Source organism: Cololabis saira, chromosome 7 (genome assembly GCF_033807715.1).
Source record: "Cololabis saira isolate AMF1-May2022 chromosome 7, fColSai1.1, whole genome shotgun sequence".
NCBI classification, from domain to species: domain Eukaryota; kingdom Metazoa; phylum Chordata; class Actinopteri; order Beloniformes; family Belonidae; genus Cololabis; species Cololabis saira.
The window spans coordinates 47,318,912-47,341,085 of record NC_084593.1 but is presented as its reverse complement, the minus strand read 5'-3'; positions in this window follow the sequence as shown (position 1 = coordinate 47,341,085).

The following is a 22,174-nucleotide window of genomic DNA, read 5'->3' as shown; positions in this document are numbered from 1 at the left end:
GACGAAAGGAGGGCCTTTTTTCCCCCTTGGTGGGGGGGGTTTCTGAAGTCCACCGTCATCTCCACGGTCTTGAGCGGGTTCAGCTCCAGGTGGTTCCGACTGCACCAGTGGACCAGCTGTTCCACCTCCCGGACTGGTGCCGATGACGGTGGTGTCGTCCGTTACTTACTATCAACAGAATTGTGCAGACCTTGATGACAAGCTAATTAGGACCATTAATTAGAATCAGGTGTGATGATGAAGGGAAACATCTAAAACATGCAGGACAGTGGGCCTTGAGGACCGAGGTTGAGGAACACTGGTGTAGAGGGAGAAGAGCAGTGGTGAGAGGACGCACCCCTGGGGGCACCAGTGCTGATGGTCCGGGTGTTGGATGTGATGCTGTTATCAGCCTAACAGTGGCGGGACACTCATGGTGAATGTCTAATGTCTAATATTTAATGACTTTCTGAGCTCCGATCCGTTCAGCACCATGTTAATAAATCACAGCATTAATGGAAAACGGGCAGCATGGCAGCACAGTGCTGCCAGACCTCCATATGTTAAATCTGCTTCCTCTGGTTTTCTTGTCACTTCGACTTCCCGTTGAGCTGTTTCTTTTCTGTTTCTCTCCCGTTTGTATGGGAATCTCATTCATTTCAGTTAACCTCCCTGTCCTATAGTTTAACTTCTCCACATCTTGTTTCTTCACCACTATGCTGTGGTTTTCTCCCATACTCTTTCCCATTGTTTCCGAAATACTTTCCTTTTTCCTCCTCACCAGCCCTGCCTATATGGTTGAAATGTTTTACATGTGGTCGTTGTAACGGCAAACATACAAAGGTAAGGATGAACTAAACTGATGATGCCTTCATTTTACTTTTTCCAATATAGAAAAACTAAAGGTTGGAATTTCTGCCTATTTTTAGGTTTCTTGCTCCAACATTTTGTTACTAATCTAAAATAAGGAAATCTCAGCAACGACAAGTCGTACCTGAAGAGATGTTGCACCTAAATAGAAGTGCAGTAAGATACATAGCAGAAATAAGACAAAATCTTTTAGAGCTCATATCTTTTTGGATTCATATAGTGAAAACCTAAACACTTTAAAGATCTATTCTAGAACATCTCACCATTAATTGGACCAAGACTGATATTCCTGTTCTGGACCAAAAAGTTTTCAGAAATGTTTGAAGACGAATGTAGACCAAGGGTAGGCAGAAGAAAGAAAGAAAGAAAGAAAGAAATAAAGAAATAAAGAAAGAAAGAAAGAAAGAAAGAAAGAAAGAAAGAAAGAAAGAAAGAAAGAAAGAAAGAAAGAAAGAAAGAAAGAAAGAAAGAAAGAAAGAAAGAAAGAAAGAAAGAAAGAAAGAAAGAAAGAAAGAAAGAAAGAAATTATCGTGATACATTTTTTAGTCCATACCGCCCATCCCTAGAATGAAATACAATTTGTTTGGAAGCAGTTGTGTGTGGCCTTGGAATCATCCCTCTCCCCCTCCCTTTGCTTTTCCTCTCCGACCTGCCCCCCCTCTCTCTCTCCTGGAGGGGGGGGGGGCGGGGGGCAAGTGATAACGAGACCTTTGTCTTCACTTAACTAGATTTTAATAAGCAACTCGACACAGCATTAGAGAGACGTGTGAGTTTACTCTCAGACCAAGCTCAGTATCACGCAGCGTCAAAACCCTGCACTCCTCACGCAGATTACCAAGATTGTCTACACATGAAGAGATGTCTCACTCTCACATACTTCCTTGACGGGGAGGGATGAGGGGAGAAGGCTGCTCTTGTGACACACACACACACACACACACACACACACACACACACACACACACACACACACACACACACACACACACACACACACACACACACACACACACACACACACACACACACACACACAAACAAACACACACACACACACACCCACCTGGATTGTGCCCTGGGCAGTCGCCCATATTGCCCATAGCAAAAACGGGCCCTGCTCTAGGTCTAGGTCTAGGACCAGGGTTTCCTACCCCTGATTTAGACCCACCTACAAACTGGGAGTCTCAGTCAAAGTCCACAGTCAGACAAACCCAGGCAGAACCACCATGGAACCTGCAGCCGACCAAACGGATCCATCCTGCAGCCCATCGTTGCTCTTCTTGGACCACAAGCCAGGGGGTGTTAGTCTAGTGGCTACAGAGATGGGCTTGGGCCAGGTTCAAGCCCCAGAATGGCAACCAAGATGAATCACCTTGGGCCCATGAGCAAGGCCATAACACTAATTGCTACATGGTGTGTGTGTGTGTGTGTGTGTGTGTGTGTGTGTGTGTGTGTGTGTGTGTGTGTGTGTGTGTGTGTGTGTGTGTGTGTGTGTGTGTGTGTGTGTGTGTGTGTGTGTGTGTGTGTGTGTGTGTGTCAGAGGAAAGTTGCTTCAGATGAAAGTGTCTGCTAAATGACAGGAGTAGAGTTTGTAACTCACTGACTTGTGCTTACATCTTTGTTATTTGTGAAGTCTACACTTTAAACCAGTTACATACTGGTTGCTGAGGAGGGTTTTCTGGCATGTATTTTTATGTTTTCTGAGCTGCTTGATGTCGGACTTGTGTTTTGTTTACTGTGTTCAGAGGATTAAAGCTGCACTTTTTCCCATTTTTTTTTTTGCTCAGTATAACAATACATTTCTAGGAATTTATTTTTTATTTTCTAGCAAAGGAATATGACATACCTTCATATAACCCTAAACTTCCATGTTGAGGCACCCCTATGTCAGTATTCTCAGTGTTAAAAGATCATCCAAAAGACCATCCCTCATGTTTTCCCTCTTTTTAATTTAGGTTTGTTCCCTTTCTCCTGCTCTAATTTATTAATCAGAGGTGTCGTGTTGTGTTCCGTGGTCCTGGTGGTTAAGCTGCCCGGTGAACTGGGTTGCTGTGAGGAGGTAATTAACTGCTGCTCATTTAGACAACAGGCTCAATCAGTGACACACGTGGAATACATGAGGCCTGGACTGGCAATTACAGAGGGCTGGGGCACACGCACCGACGCCTGCTGAAATGACCTTCAGAAGAACACAGGAACAAATAATGAAGAGTCTGAATCCACAGCACTAATGGAAAAATCTTTCAAGATATGAGAGGAGAAAATGTAGTGACGCTCATTCTGAAACTACAACCTGGATACCAGGCATACTAGTGACACCACATGGCCGTAAGTGGTTACTGCGTCACAACAATCTACACTACATTTCCCAGAGACCTGATGGAGTCGAGTTAGGCAGCTCATGTTTAATGAATCAAATGTGGTTGATGAACTGATCATCTGATCTGAACATTCAGGTGTGTGTTAACATAATGCCAAGAGGTAAAGACATCAGCACTGGTTTTAGAGAAGGAGCTGTTGCTGCACATCAGTATGGAAAGGGTCTTCAAACTCTTTCCAAAGTTTTTGGGGGTCAATGCTCCATAGTGAAATAGTTTAGTCACAAATGGAAAACATCCAAAACCATACTATCCAAAACGTACTCTTTCTTGTGTCTTGTTTCATCAGTTTCAACAGTATATATATTTATATACCGGTACAGTAGCCTATATATATTTATATATACATCACCCAAACATACAAATATAAACATTGTGCTGACTTACCACCTCATCCAGAGTTGGGTGCTTAATCCCTATGACACTTGGCCTTTTTGATTTTTTTTTTCAGTTTCTTGGTGTCCTTTGCTTTTATGCCTCTACCCCAGATCACCACAGCAAATAATATGGTGCTTCAACAACTGACTGATAAAACATTGTGTAACATACTAAGGACCTGAGCCTCTCCAAGAAGTAGAGATGCCTGTGATCCAGTCGAAGTCCTAGATATTTATGGGAAGTCACAATTTCCACTGCCGTACTCTCACTTCAGACAGGATAGGGTGGTGGTCTATTGCTGCCAAATTCCACCACCACTTCCTTTGTTTAGTCCACATTAAGCAGCAAGGTGGTTCTCTGTACACCACTTCATGAACCGGCTGGTCCCGTGTACTCATCGTCCCTTCCATTCCTTATGGAAGGGCAATCTCCGATGACACTATGGCCGTGTCATCGGAGAACTAGTGCAGATAACAGGACTCCGTGCTGTACTTGAAGTTGACTGTGTAGGTAGTGAAGAGGAATAGTGACAGCATAGTTTCCCTGGAGCCCTCTGATGTAGCTTGTCAGACGCTCTGACACACAACGCTGTTTCTCACAAACTGCGGTCTGCCTGTCAGATAGTTGCTGATCCACTCATCCAAGGGACATCCGAAGCAGAAAGAGGCAGTGATTTAAGAGGGGAATCCCGTTTTATATACAGTGGGGCAAAACAGTATTTAGTCAGCCACCAATTGCGCACGTTCTCCCACTTAAAAACATGAGAGAGGCCTTTAATTTTCATCATAGGTATATCTCAACTATGAGAGACAGATTGGGGGGAAAGAATCCAGAAAATCTCATTGTAAGATTTTTACTGAATTAATTGTTAATTTCCTCTGTAAAATAAGTATTTGGTCACCTACAAACAAGCAAGATTTCTGGCTTTCACAGACCTGTAACTTTTTCTTTAAGAGGCTCCTCTGTCCTCCACTCGTTACCTGTATTAATGAAGCTGTTTAAACTGGTTATCAGTATAAAAGACACCTGTTTTAACTGGTTACCAGTATAAAAGGCACCAGTTTTAACTGGTTACCAGTATAAAAGGCACCAGTTTTAACTGGTTATCAGTATAAAAGACACCTGTTTTAACTGGTTATCAGTATAAAAGACACCTGTTTTAACTGGTTATCAGTATAAAAGACACCTGTCCACAACCTCAAACAGTCTCACTCCAAACTCCACTATGGCCAAGACCAAAGAGGACGTGAGAAACTAAATTGGAGACCTGCACCAGGACCAGGACTCAGACCTGCACCAGCTGGGAAGACTGAATCTGCAATAGGAAGCAGCTTGGTGAGAAGAAATCAACTGTGGGAGCAATGATTAGAAAATGGAAGACATACAAGACACTGATAATCTCTTTCCATCTGGGGCTCCCAGATCTCACCCCGGGGGGGTAAAAATGATCACCAGAAGGGTGAGTAAAGATCCCAGAACCACACGGGGACCTAGTTAATGACCTGCAGAGCTGGGACCAGAGTAACCCTGACTACCATCAGTAACACACTATGATCAGGGACTCAGATCCTGCAGGGCCAGACGTTCCTGCTGAAGCCAGTACAGTCCAGCCTGTCTGAAGTTTGATAGGGAGCATTTGGATGATGCAGAAGAGGATTGGGAGAATGTTATATGGTCAGATGAAACCAAAATAGAACTTTTTGGTAGAAACACAACTTGTCGTGTTTGGAGGAGAAAGAAAGCTGAGTTGCATCCAAAGAACACCAAACCTACTGTGGAGCATGGGGGTGGAAACATCATGCTCTGGGGATGTTTTTCTGCAAAGGAACCAGGACGACTGATCCGTGTAGGGAAAGAATGAATGGGGCCATGTATGGTGAGATTGTGAGTGAAAACCTCCTTCCATCAGCAGGACATTGAAGATGAAATGTGGCTGGGTCTTTCAGCAGGACAATGATCCAAATACATCGTCCGGGCAACGAAGGAGTGGCTTCATAAGAAACATTTCAAGGTCCTGGAGTGGCCCAGCCAGCCTCCAGAATTCAACCCCCCAAAAAATCTTTGGAGGGAGTTGAAAGTCTGTATTGCCCAGCGACAGCCCCAAAACATCACTGCTCTACAGGAGATCTGCTTGGAGGAATGTGATTTTCTGGATTCTTTTTTTATTGTATCTGTAGGAATTTTTCTTTTTCTAACCTTCGTTCCTCAAGCCCCACAATACGGTTTGACATACATCCACGAAAATCGGTACACACCTGTATCATGTCGCAACTTAAAGAAAAGTCTCGTGGCCGAAACTGAACAGGAAGTCGGCCATTTTGAATTAATCGTGTAATTTTGCCGCAACTTATGCCAGGTCTTCGGCAGTTAATACGGCCCGAACCGTAACGTGCACCCAGGTGTGTTATACATCAAAATGTGCGTCTCCATCCTGCGACTACACGCATTACTTTTCTCAGTCAAACGCGTTACCGTGGCGATAATAGACGCCAAAAATCACACCCCCCCTTCATCTGATTGGTCCGTATTTGATAGTTCCTACTTTCTGCCATAACTTTTGAATAGTTTGACATAAAGACTCGTGGGTGGTGTCATCTGACTTGGTTTTGAGTCCTTGAACATAATTGGTGCAAATTAGCTCCGCCCCTTTTTCTGAATGGTCGATATTTGATAGTCCCTATTCTCTACCATAACTGTTGAACGGGTTGTGATAAAGACATGTGGGTGGTGTCATCGGACTCGGTATTGAGTACTTGACCTTCATTGGCCTGAATTAACCCCACCCCTTCTTCTGATTGGTCAATATTTGATAGTCCCTATTTTCTGCAACAACTTTTGAATGGTATGACATACAGAGTCGTGGGTGGTGTCATCGGACTCAGTTTTGAGTCCTTGAACATAATTGCTGCAAATTATCCCCGCCCCTTCATCTGATTGGTCGATATCTGATAGTTCCTACTTTCTGCCATAACTTTTGAATGGTTTGATAGAGAGAGTCGTGGCTGGTGTCATCCGTCCAGGGCTGAAAAACATGCATCTAAAACATGCAGGTTTTCAGCCCTTGAGGACTGGAGTGCGAGACCCCTGATCTAAAACATGCTGGACAGGGGGTCCCGTGGACCAGGGTTGAAGAACCCTGTTTTAAGGTTTTTCTCTGCTTTAACACACCTGATTCTAATTAATCATCATCATTAGCTTGTTATCAAGGTCTGGACATTTCTGTTAATGACACAGTCACTTGTATCATGGTGCAATGAAGCAGGGAAACATCTTCTAAAACATGCAGGACACCGGCCCTCAAGGACCAAGATTGCCCACCTCTGTTCTACGCTCATGGTAGCTATGTTTGACCCTCTTTTGTTCATGGACTGCCTTGATGTGGACAATTTTACTCAGTGTTTTACCAATCATTCTCTCAAAATTCTGGATCAGGTGGCACCTGTTAAATCAAGCTGGTCAATTCAGAAAAAAGTGTGCCCTTGGATAAATGAAGATACCATGAGTCTAAGGAGACTTTGTCTTAAGACTGAACGTCTGTGGAAATCCACTAACCTTTAGGTGCACAGACTTCATCTCAGGGATCTTGTGGCCTCATACAATGAGATGGTGGAAAATGCCAGATCAGACTATATTCGTCAACAGCTAATAAGAAAAATCCCAAAGTGCTGTTTGACACAATCAATTCTCTTGTATGTCCTGCTGCGCCAGTTACTCCTGTTTTTTGTGAAGCGGACAGTATTGCATTATTGAGATTTTTTACTGACAAAATTAAGTCTATCAAGGAGAAAATCCCTCCCCTTTTGTGCGGAACCCCTGCTGTCGTTGAGCCTGTCTCCAGCTTGTGGTCCTCATTTAGGTCTGTGACTCTTGCTGATATCTCAGCACTGGTGATCAAGATGAAACTCTCCTCTTGCTCAGCGGATGTCCTTCCGTGTAGGCTTTTTGTGAAAGTGTTTGGTAATTGGCCCCATCCATCCATCCATCCATCCATCCATCGTCTGCCGCTTATCCTTTCCCGGGTCGCGGGGGCAGCAGCCTCAGCAGGGATGCCCAGACTTCCTTCACCCCAGACACTTCCTCCAGCTCCTCCGAGAGGAGTCCGAGGCGTTCCCAGGCCAGCCGAGAGACATAGGGCCCGATTTACTAAAGGTTTGCGTGTGTAAAAACGTGTGCAAACTTGACAGCACCCGCAAACCAAAGTCCCAGCTGATCTACTAACAGCGTGCAAAGAGGACTGCGTCTCTCAAATGCGCAAAATAGCACACGCTGTCCATTTAGTACTTTTGCCCTGATGAATAATCAATATGGGGCGTACCCGCCAGAAATCGCTAAATACTGGGAGGGAAAGATGCAAATTGGTCCATTTACCACGCGCAATGAGATTTACCAAGCCTGAAAGTTTTTGCGTGGATTGTGATTTCGTCTGTATTTAATACGTTCGAAAGGAAGGTGCTAACCTCCACATGCAAAAGGAGAAATATTTTATTTGAATGTTAAATCGAGTATTATTCAGCAAAAGGTTGCCACAGGAGGCACATTCATTTTTTTATTTGTGATAATAAATAAATCACGTGTTTTCATGGAGAAAAAAGTGTTTCTCATTGTGCGCCTATACTTGTTCTGCAGTTGTCATACCCCGGTGTTGTGCCGTATTCAGCACCCCTGCCGTGAAAAGCACCCCCTCGTCTGACAAAAATGATATTCTCATTCCGTGTTCTGTTCATGTTCTGTTGTCCATGTTCTGTTTAGCGTCCAGTTTTGTGTTAATGATTCATGTTTAAATGCGCTCATGGATTCGGGTAAAAAAAAAATCGGGTAAATGGTTATTGATGTCATTAATTAATAGCCTGCTTACTGTGTTGTCTTCCATAATATTTGTAAATATATATAATATAAACTCCTAAGTATGTGTTTGTGTGAGTGTGTATATATAAATATATTGAAGTGTCAGTGTGTTGTTTTTTTTCTTGGTCTACTTATCATTGAATATACGAGGGGGTGCTTTTCACGGCAGGGGTGCTGAATACAACAATTTGCCTCTTCCACTAATATCTCTATAACTCCAACTCGTCAAATTTAATTTTGCGCTTGCGACTATATCCTGCTTTCCATCCACTCTCCATGGCGCAAAGTTTGCGCCGCAAACCGTAAGACGCGCAACACCTCATTTAAATACTGAGGTTTGCACCTGTTATCAATTGCGCACGCATTCTTAGTTGATCAACCGCAAAACACACAACAACAGCACGCGCAAACTTTTTCAGTGCACACGCAATTTAGTACTCTTTATTTAGGATCTTAGTAAATCGGGCCCATAGTCTCTCCAGCGTGTCCTGGGTCTTCCCCGGGGTCTCCTCCCGGTGGGACATGCCTGGAACACCTCCCTAGGGAGGAGGGACATGCCTGGAACACCTCCCTAGGGAGGCGTCCAGGAGGATCCGGTACATGCTTGAACTCCTCCACCTAAGGCAGGACTTCTCCAACCATCCGGAGAAGGCACGCCACCCTTTCCCGGTGGAGAACCATGGCCTCGGTCTTGGAGGTGCTGATTCTCATCCCTGCCGCGCCACACTCGGCCGCAAACCGCCCCAGCACATGCTGAAGGTCCCGGTCCGATGAAGCCAACAGGACAACATCATCTGCAAAAAGCAGAGATGAAATCCTGTGGTTCCCAAACCGGATCCCCTCCGGCCCCTGACTGTGCCTAGAAATCCTGTCCATAAAAATTATGAACAGGACCGGTGACAAAGGGCAGCCCTGCCGGAGTCCAACATGCACCGGGAACAAGTCTGATCTACTGCCGGCAATGCGAACCAGACTCCTGTTCCGATCATACAGAGACCGGACAGCCCTTAATAGAGGGCCCGGACTCCATACTCACTGAGCACCCCCCAAAGAATGGCACGAGGGACACGGTCAAATGCCTTCTCCAGATCCACAAAGCACATGTAGACTGGTTGGGCAAATTCCCATGAACCCTCGAGCACCCTGCGTAGGGTGTAGAGCTGGTCCAGTGTCCCGCGACCGGGACGAAAACCGCATTGTTCCTCCTGAATCCGAGGTTCAACTATCGGCCTTATTCTCCTCTCCAGTACCTTGGAGTAGACTTTCCCGGGGAGGCTGAGAAGTGTGATCCCCCTATAGTTGGAGCACACTCTCCGGTCCCCCTTTTTAAACAGAGGGACCACCACCCCGGTTTGCCACTCCAACGGTACTGTCCCCTTCCTCCATGCGATGTCGCAGAGGCGTGTCAACCAAGACAGCCCTACGACATCCAGAGACTTGAGGTACTCAGGGCGAATCTCATCCACCCGCGGTGCCCTGCCACTGATACCCCTTTTACACCAAGCTGGTTCCAGGGCTGGTTCTGGGCTAGAGCCAGACTTAGCACCAGTTCTTTGGTTTTACACAGCCTAAGTACCGGCTCCTGGCTCTCAAAACTGGTGCTACAGGAGAACCGACTCTTTGCTGGGCCAGCTCAAAGAAGCAGTTTCGTCGGGGGCTACGTGCTTACGTCAAGGGCTGGGGGCGGGGCTGGGGACGGTGTTACTGAACAACCAAAGCAGAATAATCACAGAAGAGCGCCGTTTTTAAACAACGGAGCGTTGAAGACGGCGGTTAAGTTAGCAGACTCTTTTATTATTACATCAATTTATTTAATAATGGATGTAAAACAGAAGCAGCAGTGGTCTACGGTACAATCCATCAAAAGTAACGTCGGCGGGCTCCATGCCCGCCAATGGAGCGGCAGCCTCGTCCGAGCCCGCAGGGAAGCGTTCCAGCCCTGGGACGCTCGGACGCGAGGCTGCCGCTCCATCGGCGGGCTCCGTGCCCGCCGATGGAGCGCAGCCTCGCGTCCGAGCCCGCTCCCAGCCCGTCCCCGCGGGCCGGGAATTTTTATTAAATAAATGGATGTCATAATAAAAGAGTCTGCTAACTTAACCGCCGTCTTCAACGCTTGATCCATTTATTTAATAAAAATTCCTGGCCCGCGGGGACGCCTCCCAGCCTGCGGTTCTGGTTCCGCGTTACACCAACGCAGAGCCTACGGCGTATGTTACGCAGGAGGAGAGGAGCTCCTGAGGAGAGGAGAGGAGAGGAGCTGCTGTGCCCCGGGGCTGCCGGCTCTCGAGTCAAATGTCTTAACAGGCGTTATTTGGATAAACTGAGCCCAGGTTGGGGATCTTAAAGGTTACTTTTACGCCTGAAAAAAATATTAAAACTTAATAAAGTGCCATATTAACAGCGCTACAGCAGGAATTAAAACAGCTTTTAACTGTCGGCTTCCTCATATGGTGTGACGATCGACGCAGAGCCTACGGCGTAGGTTACGTGGCGACGGGCGCCGTACGCCGTACCCTACGCCGTACCCTACGCCGTACCCTACGCCGTACCCTACGCCGTAGGCTCTGCGTCGATTTAACGCGGAACCATAAATCAGCTCCGGAGCCGGCAGTCAGCCAGAAATTCCGAAATTTTCAGAGCAAATTTCTTAACAGGCGTTATTTGGATAAACTGAGCCCAGGTTGGGGATCTTAAAGGTTACTTTACCTGAAAAAATACTAAAACTTAATAAAGTGCCATATTAACAGCGCTACAGCTGAAATTAAAACAGCTTTTGGCTCTCAGCTTCCTGATCAGGGTGGGGATGAAAACGAGGGGGCTGGCCAGCACCAGTTTGTGTAAAAGCAAACGGTTCTTACTTAAAACCAACCGCGAACCGGCTCTAGCACCAGCACTAGCACCAGCCCTGGAACCAGCTTGGTGTAAAAGGGGTATGAGGAGCTTACGAACTACCTCAGTGACCTCGGCTTGGGTGATGGATGAGCACGCCCCAGAGTCCCCACTCTCTGCTTCCTCAGTGGAAGGCATGTCAGTCGGGTTGAGGAGATCCTCGAAGTATTCCTTCCACCGTCCGACGATGTCCCCAGTCGAGGTCAACAGCTCCCCGCCCACACCATAAACGGTGCCGGCAGAGTACTGCTTCCCCCTTCTGAGGCGCCGAACGGTCCTCCAGAATTTCCTCGAGGCCGACCGAAAGTCTTCCTCCATGGCCTCCCCGAACTCCTCCCAGACCCGGGTTTTTGCCTCCAGGACCGCTCGAGCCGCGGCTCACTTGCCTGCCGGTACCCATCTACTGCGTCAGGAGTCCCACAGGCCAACATAGCCCGGTAGGACTCTTTCAGTCTGACGGCATCCTGTACTTCCGGTGTCCACCACCGGGTTCTAGGATTGCCGCCACGACAGGCACCGGAGACCTTGCGACCACAACTTCGAGCCGCTGCGTCGACAATGGAGGCAGAGAACATGGTCCACTCGGACTCAATTTCCCCCGCCTCCCCCGGGATCTGAGAGAAGCTCTCCTGGAGGTGGGAGTTGAAGAGGTCCCTGACAGAGGGCTCAGCCAGATGTTCCCAACAGACCCTCACAATCCGTTTGGGTCTGCCCGGTCTGTCCAACCTCCTCCTCCGCCAGCGCATCCAACTCACCAGGTGGTGATCAGTTGACAGCTCAGCCCCTCTCTTCACCCGAGTGTCCAAGACATGCGGCCGAAGGTCAGATGAAACGACAACAAAGTAGATCATTGACCTCCGGCCTAGGGTGTCCTGGTGCCACGTGCACTGATGGACACCCTTATGCTTGAACATGGTGTTTGTTATGGACAAACTGTGACTAGCACAGAAGTCTAACAACAAAACACCGCTCGGGTTCAGATCGGGGAGGCCGTTCCTCCCAATCATGCCTCTCCAGGTATCACTGTCATTGCCCACGTGAGCGTTGAAGTCCCCCAGTAGAACAATGGAGTCCCCAGATGGAGCACTATCCAGTACCCCTCCCAGGGACTCCAAGAAGGCCGGGTACTCCGCACTGCTGTTCGGCCCGTAGGCACAAACAACGGTGAGAGACCTTTTCCCGAACCGAAGTCGCAGGGAAGCGACACTCTCGTTCACCGGGGTGAACTCCAACACATGTCGACTGAGCTGAGGGGCTATAACCAAGCCCACACCAGCCCACCGCCTCTCACCCTGGGCAACTCCAGAGTAGTGGAGGGTCCAGCCTCTTTCAAGGAGCTGGGTTCCAGAGCCCAAGCTATGTGTGGAGGTGAGCCCGACTATCTCTAGCCGGTATCTCTCAACCTCACGCACAAGCTACGGCTCCTCCCCCCCCCAGCGAGGTGACATTCCATGTCCCCACTGCGAGGGTTTTGGTCCAGGGATTGGGTCGTCGAGGCACTCCGCCACGACTGCTAGCCAGTCCACATTGCACCAGCCTCTCACGGCCCTTCCTGCGGGTGTTGGGCCTACGGGAAGGCGGACCCGCGTCGCCGTTTCGGGCTGAGCCCGGCCGGGTCCCACGGGCAAAAGCCCGGCCACCAGGTGCTCGCCAGCGAGCCCCAACCCCAGGCCTGGCTGGATAGGTGCTCTCCAGGACCGGGGTTGGAGACCCATGCGCGCCCTGCTCTGCCCCGACTCTGCGACGAGTCTGTGCCGACTTGCGGCCACCTTGCGCCCACTCGCCACCGGCTCTGCGCCCACCTGCGCCGACTGTCTAAACAAGAAGGAACTGTCTCGCCTGCAGTTAGTGCAAAATTCCGCAGCTAGAATTCTTACCCGCTCTACTAGGAGGTCACACATAACCCCTATTCTTAAAGCTAGACCCTCCAGAAAAACGCGGGCAAAAATCCTTGATTATGCAGACTAAAATCCTTGATTTTGCGGGCTAAAATCATTGATTATGCGATTAAATGTGCAGGTTTTTTATGTGCTTTTATGCGGTGAAATTGCAGAATATGCGGGAATTTGTGAAATATGCAGAAAACTGCGAAATATGTGGAAAGTATGCGGGAACTGGAATCAACTACCTGACTATCTGAAAAAAATTATTAACTTAACATCATTTAAAAAGGCTCTCAAAAAGTACCTCATCAGTCAAACCATGTATCATCACACTTAAGATAATTATTGTTGTGTTTTTTTTCTCTCTCTCTCTCTCTCTCGCCCCTCTCTCTCTCTCCTTATGAGCTTATTCATTATTTTTGTTTTGTTTTATTCATTTATGTACGTATTCCTATTTTTTTTTCTTATATACTGTTTAATCTCTACACTTTTCTACTTATTTCTCATTAGTGTTCAATTATTTTCCTATGTTGTTTTTAAACTGTAACAAATTTGATATTTGAATATGTTGGGTGAGGTTTTCATATAAGCCCTGTTGGGTTTCATACCTCCCCTTTGCACATCCCAGTAATGTTGATTGTTCATGTTGTTTATTTATATGATACTGATTGTGCTAAATAAATAAAAAAAAAAAAAAAAAAAAAAGAACTGGAAAAAAAGTAATTCTTCTCACATAACCCTGTTAGGGGGCTACTTAGGCTACTACTGAATGCACAGGATAAATATTAATTAAAGCATAGTAGAAGCAAGCTACATCACAGATTCACAGTTCAGTTATTTTTTATTTTCTAACTCAACTTAGGTCACAATATTTTACTACAAAACAAAGTGCAAACTCTTAAGTGCTCAAGTAGTATTAATTTGAACAGTTACAGACTATGCAGTCATTTCCCTGAGGCACAAAAAATGTAAACATTCCTTCGTCATAAAAGTGAGGTAGAACGAACAATTATATTTTCAAAAATACACTGTTGAAACTGAAATAAAAGCTGTGAGCTTGTAGACTGGCTATTTACCATTTTAAAATGTTTTAAAATAATAATAAAAAAAATGGTTTAGGAAATACAAAGTTCCCACCCGAACAGCAATGACATAAAAAATTGGATTATTTTGTAATGGTTCTAAACCTTCGTTAACACAATAATACTGTATTTGCAACAAAACAAAAGGTGCAATCTACAACGGTGTTGTTGTAAAGCTTAAGGTGCTCAAATTGTATGACTATGCAGTCGTTTTCAAACACTGTGGACTCATTTGAGAGTCCACTGTGTGGACTACATAGTCTGGTCTGTGTCACTGTCCAAATCAGTCATCCTCCATGCCCTCTCCCGCGTCATCCAGGCCCTCCCACTCCTCCATATCCTCCCCCTCTACCACGTTTCCCTTCTCCCTCTCTGTTGTGTGTGAAAGACTGACACGCACACGTGTTGCTTCAGAACATTCACTGGCTTATTTTACTTCAGTCTCAGGTGTAGATAAAACACTTCCTTGTTTACAATGCGCGCATTACACGTCACGTCGCATCCCAGAATAATCACACAGTCTCTTAAGGGACCGTAACCACTATTTGCAACATACAGCAAACATTTTCCTCCCCCCACGAAAGAGCAAACAGCATACCACCCCAACTAACAACCAGCCCAAACATTCGTCAAGAAAACTGAACATCTAATCAAAATATCAAAATGCACTAGGCAAAATCTGTGAAGACAACCGCTAGACTAAGCATGGTAAGTCGTGACATAGTCCTGCAAGGCAACAGGCCGAGCCCTGGCCCGCACCGGCCTCGGGTCCGGCACCACAACCTCCTGGCGTGGTGCTGCGGGGCGCGGGACAGGGGCGGGGGGTGCAACCGGGGCCGGGGGTGGGCCCGGATCAGTGGCCATGTTGTAGGGGAATAGTGACTGGGCTCGCGCCATGGCCAAGTGCTCAGAGAGGGGTGCTGGGACTTTCCTCAGCCTACTAGCATGCCACCGTGATCCGTCGTCGAGCAGAAATGTGGCAGGGCCAAGAAGGCGACTGATCTGTCTGGGTTGGGACCAGAACGACGCCAACTTGTTGCGTCGCTGCGGCCGTCGAGCCCTGACCCAGTCTGAGACCTGAAAGGACGGTGGCCTCGCCCTGCACTTCTTGTCCACCCTTTCCTTCGTCTCCTGCTGCCGTGCAGCAACAGTCTCTTGGATTCGGGCCAGGGAGGGCATGGGAAAGTCTCTATTTGGTGCTCGGAGCCTGTGTAATGGCCATGGATTTCCCCACAGATGTCCAGCTGTACATGTTCCCAGGGGCGTGAAGGCCAGGGGAGCGGTTGCAGGGGAGGGGTTGAAGGGGGTCTGGTTTTCCCACTGAGGAGGCACGCTGAGCAGTCCTGGACCAGATGTTCAATATCGCGGTCGATGGCTGGCCACCACACCAACTCACGGCACTGCTGCTTGAGTTTCACGATTCCCAGGTGACCCTCATGTGCCATTGACAGGACACGTGCACGCAAAGTGTTTGGGACGACGGTGCAGAGCCCCCTCGAGACACACGTGTCTGCCCAGCAGGAGAGCTCGTCTTTCACCCGAGCAAACGGTTTCAACTCTTCCAGGATGTGGGACGGCCAGCCGTTTCTGATGTAGGTGCACAGCTTGGATAGTATCGGGTCTCTTCCTGATTCAGTGTTCAGTTCCTCCAGTGTGACTACTGGCTGCAATGGTGCATAGAGCGCTTGGATGAGAGCCGGTTCTTCATCGTGTGATGGTACAGAAGGATTTGGGGCTGCGATGGAGCGAGAAAGGAGATCTGCCACCACGTTTTCCCTGCCCGGCGTGAAGATGAGGTCATAGTGGTACTGGCGGAGGCGTTCCGCCCAGCGATGGAGTCGGAGAGGCTTGTGTCCCGAACCTGACGTGGAGAGCACTGTTGTGAGGGCCCGGTGGTCCGTCCTGATGGTGAAATGACAGCCATAGACATACATGTGCCACCTCTCGCACGCCCACACACAGGCCAATGCTTCACGTTCACCCACGGAGTACCGCTGCTCAGTGGGTGTCAGGGCCCGAGACGCGAAGGCGATTGGCCTCTCCGCGCCGTCATGAAGCTGCGACAGGACAGCTCCAACTGCAGCAGTGGAGGTGTCGCAGGTGATGAAGGTTGGGCTTGAGAGGCTGAAATGGGCGAGGACAGGAGGCGAGGTTAATTGTTTTTTCAGCATGGAAAATGACTCAGAGCATTGTGGTGACCAAGCCCACAGCTCCTCCTTCTTTAGGAGCTGGCGGAGGGGTGCTGTCGTTTGTGAGTAGTTGGGCAGGAAACGCAAATAATAAGCCGTCATTCCTAGGAACGATGCAACCTGTGTGGTGGAGGTTGGTTCAGGGATGCGTTGTATTGCGTCAACGTTGGATGAGAGAGGTGCAATGCCATCAGCTGAGAGGCGGAATCCAATAAAGTCCACAGTCGGTACTGAGAAGAGACATTTCTCCCCGTTCAGCGTCAGGTGATGTTTGGTGAGGGCCACAAACACTCTGTGTAAGCGGGCATCGTGGGTGGCTTGGTCTGGCCCATGCACCACAATGTCGTCCAGGTAAACTGCTGTCCCCGGGACCCCAGCGAGAATTGTAGACATGACCTTTTGGAAGCAGCTGGGGGCAGAGCTAAGACCAAATGGCATGCGTGTGTACCTGAACACCCCAGCGTATGTCACAAATGCTGTCAGGTCCCGGCTGGCCGGGTGAAGGGGAACTTGCAGGTAGCCCTGGCGTAAATCCAACTTCGTGAAGACCGTTGACCCATGGAAAAGAGAGGTGAGCTCCTCAGCTGTAGGTAAAGGATATTTATCTGGAATGATAGCTTTGTTGACCTGTCGCAAATCCACACAGACCCGGAGGCCCCCTGACTTTTTCTGTGCGACCACCAGGTTTGAGATCCAAGGTGCTGCATTTATTGGCTCGATGATGCCCTCTTCTAGCAGGGAGGTGAGCTCTGCAGTGACGCCCTCCCGGAAGGTGAGTGGCAGGCGCCTGAGGGGCTGCATAACTGGTGTCACGGCAGGGTCAACCAGGGGCCGATGAGTGAATGCTGTCAAGCGGCCCAGGCAGTCGAACAGCGCTGGCCACTGCTGGTGCATCGTTGAGGAGACCTGCATTATAGCTCTTCCATATCCCCTCTTGCATATCCCCGCAAGCTTGTGGATGGGGGTCCCAGTGGCATGCGGGAAAAGAATTTCCTGTATGTGGCCAAATTGAGGTGCGACGCTGCAGCCGCAGTGTCCAGGATGAGTGGCACGCTTACCTTCCCCAGCTGCACTGTGCAAGTTTTGAATGACACTCGTGTAGAACGGATATTACTAATTTCTGTGTATCCGGAAGTGGACTGGGGAAGCCTGTGCTGCTGTGCTTCATTGGTTGGAGCTGAACGACAGACTTTAGCAAAGTGGTTTAATTTAGAACAGTTTCTGCAAACCTGTCCACGGGCAGGGCACTGTGATGCTCTTGTAGCATGAGAACTGGATCCACAGTTGCCACAATTGCGTCTGGAGCCCACAGTGGGGCGCTGTCTATTCTTCATCGCTGTCAGTGGGCGGGGAAAACTGTGACGTTTCTGCACGCTGCAGCTGTTGTGCTAACGCTGTGTGGTGAGCAGGGCTGGTCAGCAGAGTAGAGCATTCTAGAGCACATTCCACTTGCAACGCTATTTTGATTGCATCAGTCAGTGTCAAATCATCAGGTTCCATAAGCAGTTTTTCCCGTGTCTTGTCACATGACGTGCCTTCTATCAGCTGGTCTCTGATCATTTGGTCATGCAATGCTCCATACTCACAGGCTCGTGCCAGCTCACGTAGGTCAGCTACAAAAGTCTGTATGGACTCACCGGGCCGTTGGTGGCGCTTCCTGAGTCTGTACCGCCGTATCAGGACACGTTGTTTCCCAGAGAAATGGTCCGTCAGCAGCTTGACTGTATCCTCGAAAGTTGTTGCTGAGCCGAGCGCTCCAAGAACACGCTGGCCCTCGGTACCGAGGCAGTGGACGAGGATAGCGGTCTTTCACTTGTCGGGAAGCTCTTCGTCGGAGAATCCAAGCGCATCAACATAGGCATTAAAACCTGTCAGCCACCGTGTCCATGGCACTGCGGGTTCCCCGGGCACCGCGAGAAACACTTCGGGTGGGGGAAGGCTAAATCCAGCCATCCTTGTCGCCAAATGTTGTGTGTGAAAGACTGACACGCACACGTGTTGCTTCAGAACATCCACTGGCTTATTTTACTTCAGTCTCAGGTGTAGATAAAACACTTCCTTGTTTACAATGCGCGCATTACACGTCACGTCGCATCCCAGAATAATCACACAGTCTCTTAAGGGACTGTAACCACTATTTGCAACATACAGCAAACCCATGTATCACAGTGTGACCATGTTATAGAACATAACACTCTCCTCTCTCTCAAACACTCCACTGAGGATGCGTTCATTATGACACAAGAAGACCAACGCTTTTAGGTTGTGGTTGGTCGTTGACCTCCTTCTGTTTGACAACACCAGCTTATAGATGCTGTTACTCCGTTCAGCATCAGCTGAGTTGGAGACAGCATCCTTGTACCTGTGGGCTAGGCTGGACAGCACAGGAAGTCTCTCCTGTAAGCCATCCCAGAACACATCCAAATCCACCACACCACAACCTGAAGCTCTGAGTGCTGCTGGACCCAGGGCTGTGAAATAAGAATCAAATTCATCTCTCGGCACATGAGTGAAACCTGGAATGGCCTTGTAGCTTTCCACAGAGTCATCAAGGAATGCGAAGTGACGAGGATCAAACACCCTGACCTCTTTGAGAAATTCTATGGCTGGCTGGCCATCCGACATATACTTGGTGAGCTTTTCCTCAGCATCGACATATGCCTCACCAACTGTGCCAAGGATCTCGGTCTTCGTGCAGTGTTGTAGGTCAAACTCCTCAAAGTATTCTGCACATATCTCATGCTGCAGCTCTTTGTTGGCAGCAATGACCACCTGAAGATCCTCCAGATAATTGAAGATCTTTGTGGTCACTGGGCGTCTGCTTTCGAAGATGTCTAGCAGATTGAGGATGGGTTGGCACTTGTCCGCCATGATGTTGATCTGCACATTCAGGGACTGAGCCAGGTTTGGGTGTTGAAGCATGTCATGGAGTCTCTCCACAGATGGTGGTACACTTCTGCCACACACCTGTGAATGAAAAAACACAGAGAAAGAAAAGAGAAAGAAATGTGATTATGTCAAACATACAGTTAAGTGTTACATATGACTGTTTTTTTATTGTGACATAATTAACTCATTCATGCTTGTGCATTATCATTTATTTATTTGTTCATACATTATATATAAATAAATATGTGTACGTTTAAGGGGCATAATTGGTGGCGAAAGGGACAATTACTGTTATGTGTAGTTAAACCTTTTTTACCTGTATCTCTGTCTCAATGAACTCCTTGTACTGTCCAAAGTACTTCTTGTGGTATTGTACGGCAAAGAACCAAGAGTTCCAGCGTGTTGCACAGGGGTTTGGAGGCATGGTCACCTTTTTTCTTGGCAGCTTGTTTGTCATGAAGCAGAGGTATCTTCTCTTGCGTGCTCCAGCATTGAAGAACATCTGGGAGAAACTCATCATGAAGCTGTTCAACTGAGCAAAAGGTTTGCGAAAGGAATTGCCGATGAGGTTCATTATGTGTGCCATGCATGTGATGTGCAGTGAGTTGGGGTACAGTGCATGAAGAGCAGCTGTGAATGCCTTCTTCATGTATGCTGCGTTATCTGTGTCAAACACAATGACATCCTCATTTTTGATGCTGTATTCTTGAAGGCAATTTACGACAGCCACCGATACAGTGGAATGATTGCACTGCTCAAGGAACACTGTGTCTGCAAGGTAGGCCAAGATCCGTCCAGAAGCATCCTTCTCTAGTGGTGCAAGCAGGATGTTCAACACACATCTCCCCTCTACATCTGGAGTCTCATCGAAGATCACAGCGACAGGTTTTCCTGCCAGGAGTGTCTTCAACTCTTCTTTTCTTTTCTCATATACTGCTCCAAAGTGTTTCTCTTGCTGCTGGTGAAATCCTGGAATCGCTCCACCATTTATTACTCTTTCTTTGAGGAATTTCCTCATTGTAGGGTGGTCGCTTTTAGACAAGGGGATGTTCACTGCGGTGCAGGTGGAGGCCCAGGTCTCACAAATCTAAACAAAATAAAGATAATACATAATTAGCTTACATTTGGTGTGTGTGTGCGTGTGTGTGTGTGTGTGTGTGTGTGTGTGTGTGTGTGTGTGTGTGTGTGTGTGTGTGAGAGAGAGACACATACACACACACACACGCAAACGCACACACACACACACGTAAAATTATGAATCCCCCTCCCACCCATCTCTTTCCCCTCTTTGATTGATTGATTGATGAATTTTATGAACAGATTGGAGAATTACAGTACAATTCAATTACAGTACATATCAAGCACAGTACAATTCAAGCACAACTCAAGACAATACTGTTAAATGTGGGCGACTCCATAAAAGCATTACACTTGTTTCCAATGGGGCCCACCATGTTCAATTCATCAGTTACAAATACAGACGTACAAATATACGCTACTATATAATCAAAAATCATCAAGAAAATCATCATGGGGGAGGGCGAGGGCTCTATGTCTAAGTTTGTTCTTCCCCCTTTTCCATCCACAATTTTCCACGATTTTCTTGATGATTTTATGTTTTGGTTATATAGTAGTGTATATTTGTACGTCTCTAATTGTTATTGATGAATTGAACATGGTGGGCCTTATTGTAAACAAATGTAATGCTTTAATTATGGGTCGCTCACATTTAACAGTATTGTCCTGAGTTGTACTTGAAACGTACTGTAATTCTCCGATCTGTTAATACAATTCATCAATCAATCAATCAAACACACACACACACACACACTGGACTTGACTTAAGGTTGTCCATCGTGTCCGATGATGACGGTCCTTCTCTATTACTTGTGAGTCCTCATGTGACTGCGTAGTCCAATCTGTGCTTTACACGTTCTGCCACAGACTGGACAGACGTGAGCACTGACTGGGGGTGTGGTTGTGGGTCTGGCTTTATGTCTTCGCTGGCGCTTCTTGGTCCGTCGATCACCTCTGTCCTCCTCAAGCTTATGCACTCCTTGATGGAGGAGCTGCCGCCAGATGGAGTGTTGAGCGGCAGTGTCCTCCAGCTGGGTCGGGTTCAGGCCGCACTTCTTTATGGCAGTCTTTAACTGATCTTTGTATCGCTTTTTTGGGCCTCCTGCCAGACGACGTCCATGATGGAGCTGGCCATAGAGCACCTTACGTGGAAGGCGCTCTTCTGGCATTCGTATGACGTGGCCTAGCCAGCGGAGTTGGTGCTGCGTGACTGTAGCCTCCACACTGATGCAGTTGGTCTTGCAGAGTATCTCAGTGTGGGGGACTCTGTCCTTCCAGGATATCCCCAGGATGCACTGTAAGCACCTGATGTGGAAAGCCTCAAGCATCCTGAGGTGGCGGCTATACAGGGTCCACGCTTCACAGGTGTAGAGCAGGGTTGTCAAGACAACAGCCAGATAAACTGCTACCTTAGTATGGAGTTTAAGGTCCTTGTTCAGGAACACCCTTCTCCTGAGTCTGCCAAAGGAAGATGAGGCCTGTTTAATCCGGTTTTGGATCTCTCTGTCGATGCTGCAGTCGTCAGAGAGAAAGCTGCCCAAGTATTTAAAGGATTCCACTGTTGCAAGTGGCATATTGGAGATGGTAAAGGTTGGGGGATGGGATGGAGGAGTGGATGCCCACTGGCATATAACCTTGGTCTTCGCCACGTTGACAGAGAGGCCCACCCTCGCATAGGCACTTGCTGCGGCTGCAAGGGTAGCCTGCAGTGCCTC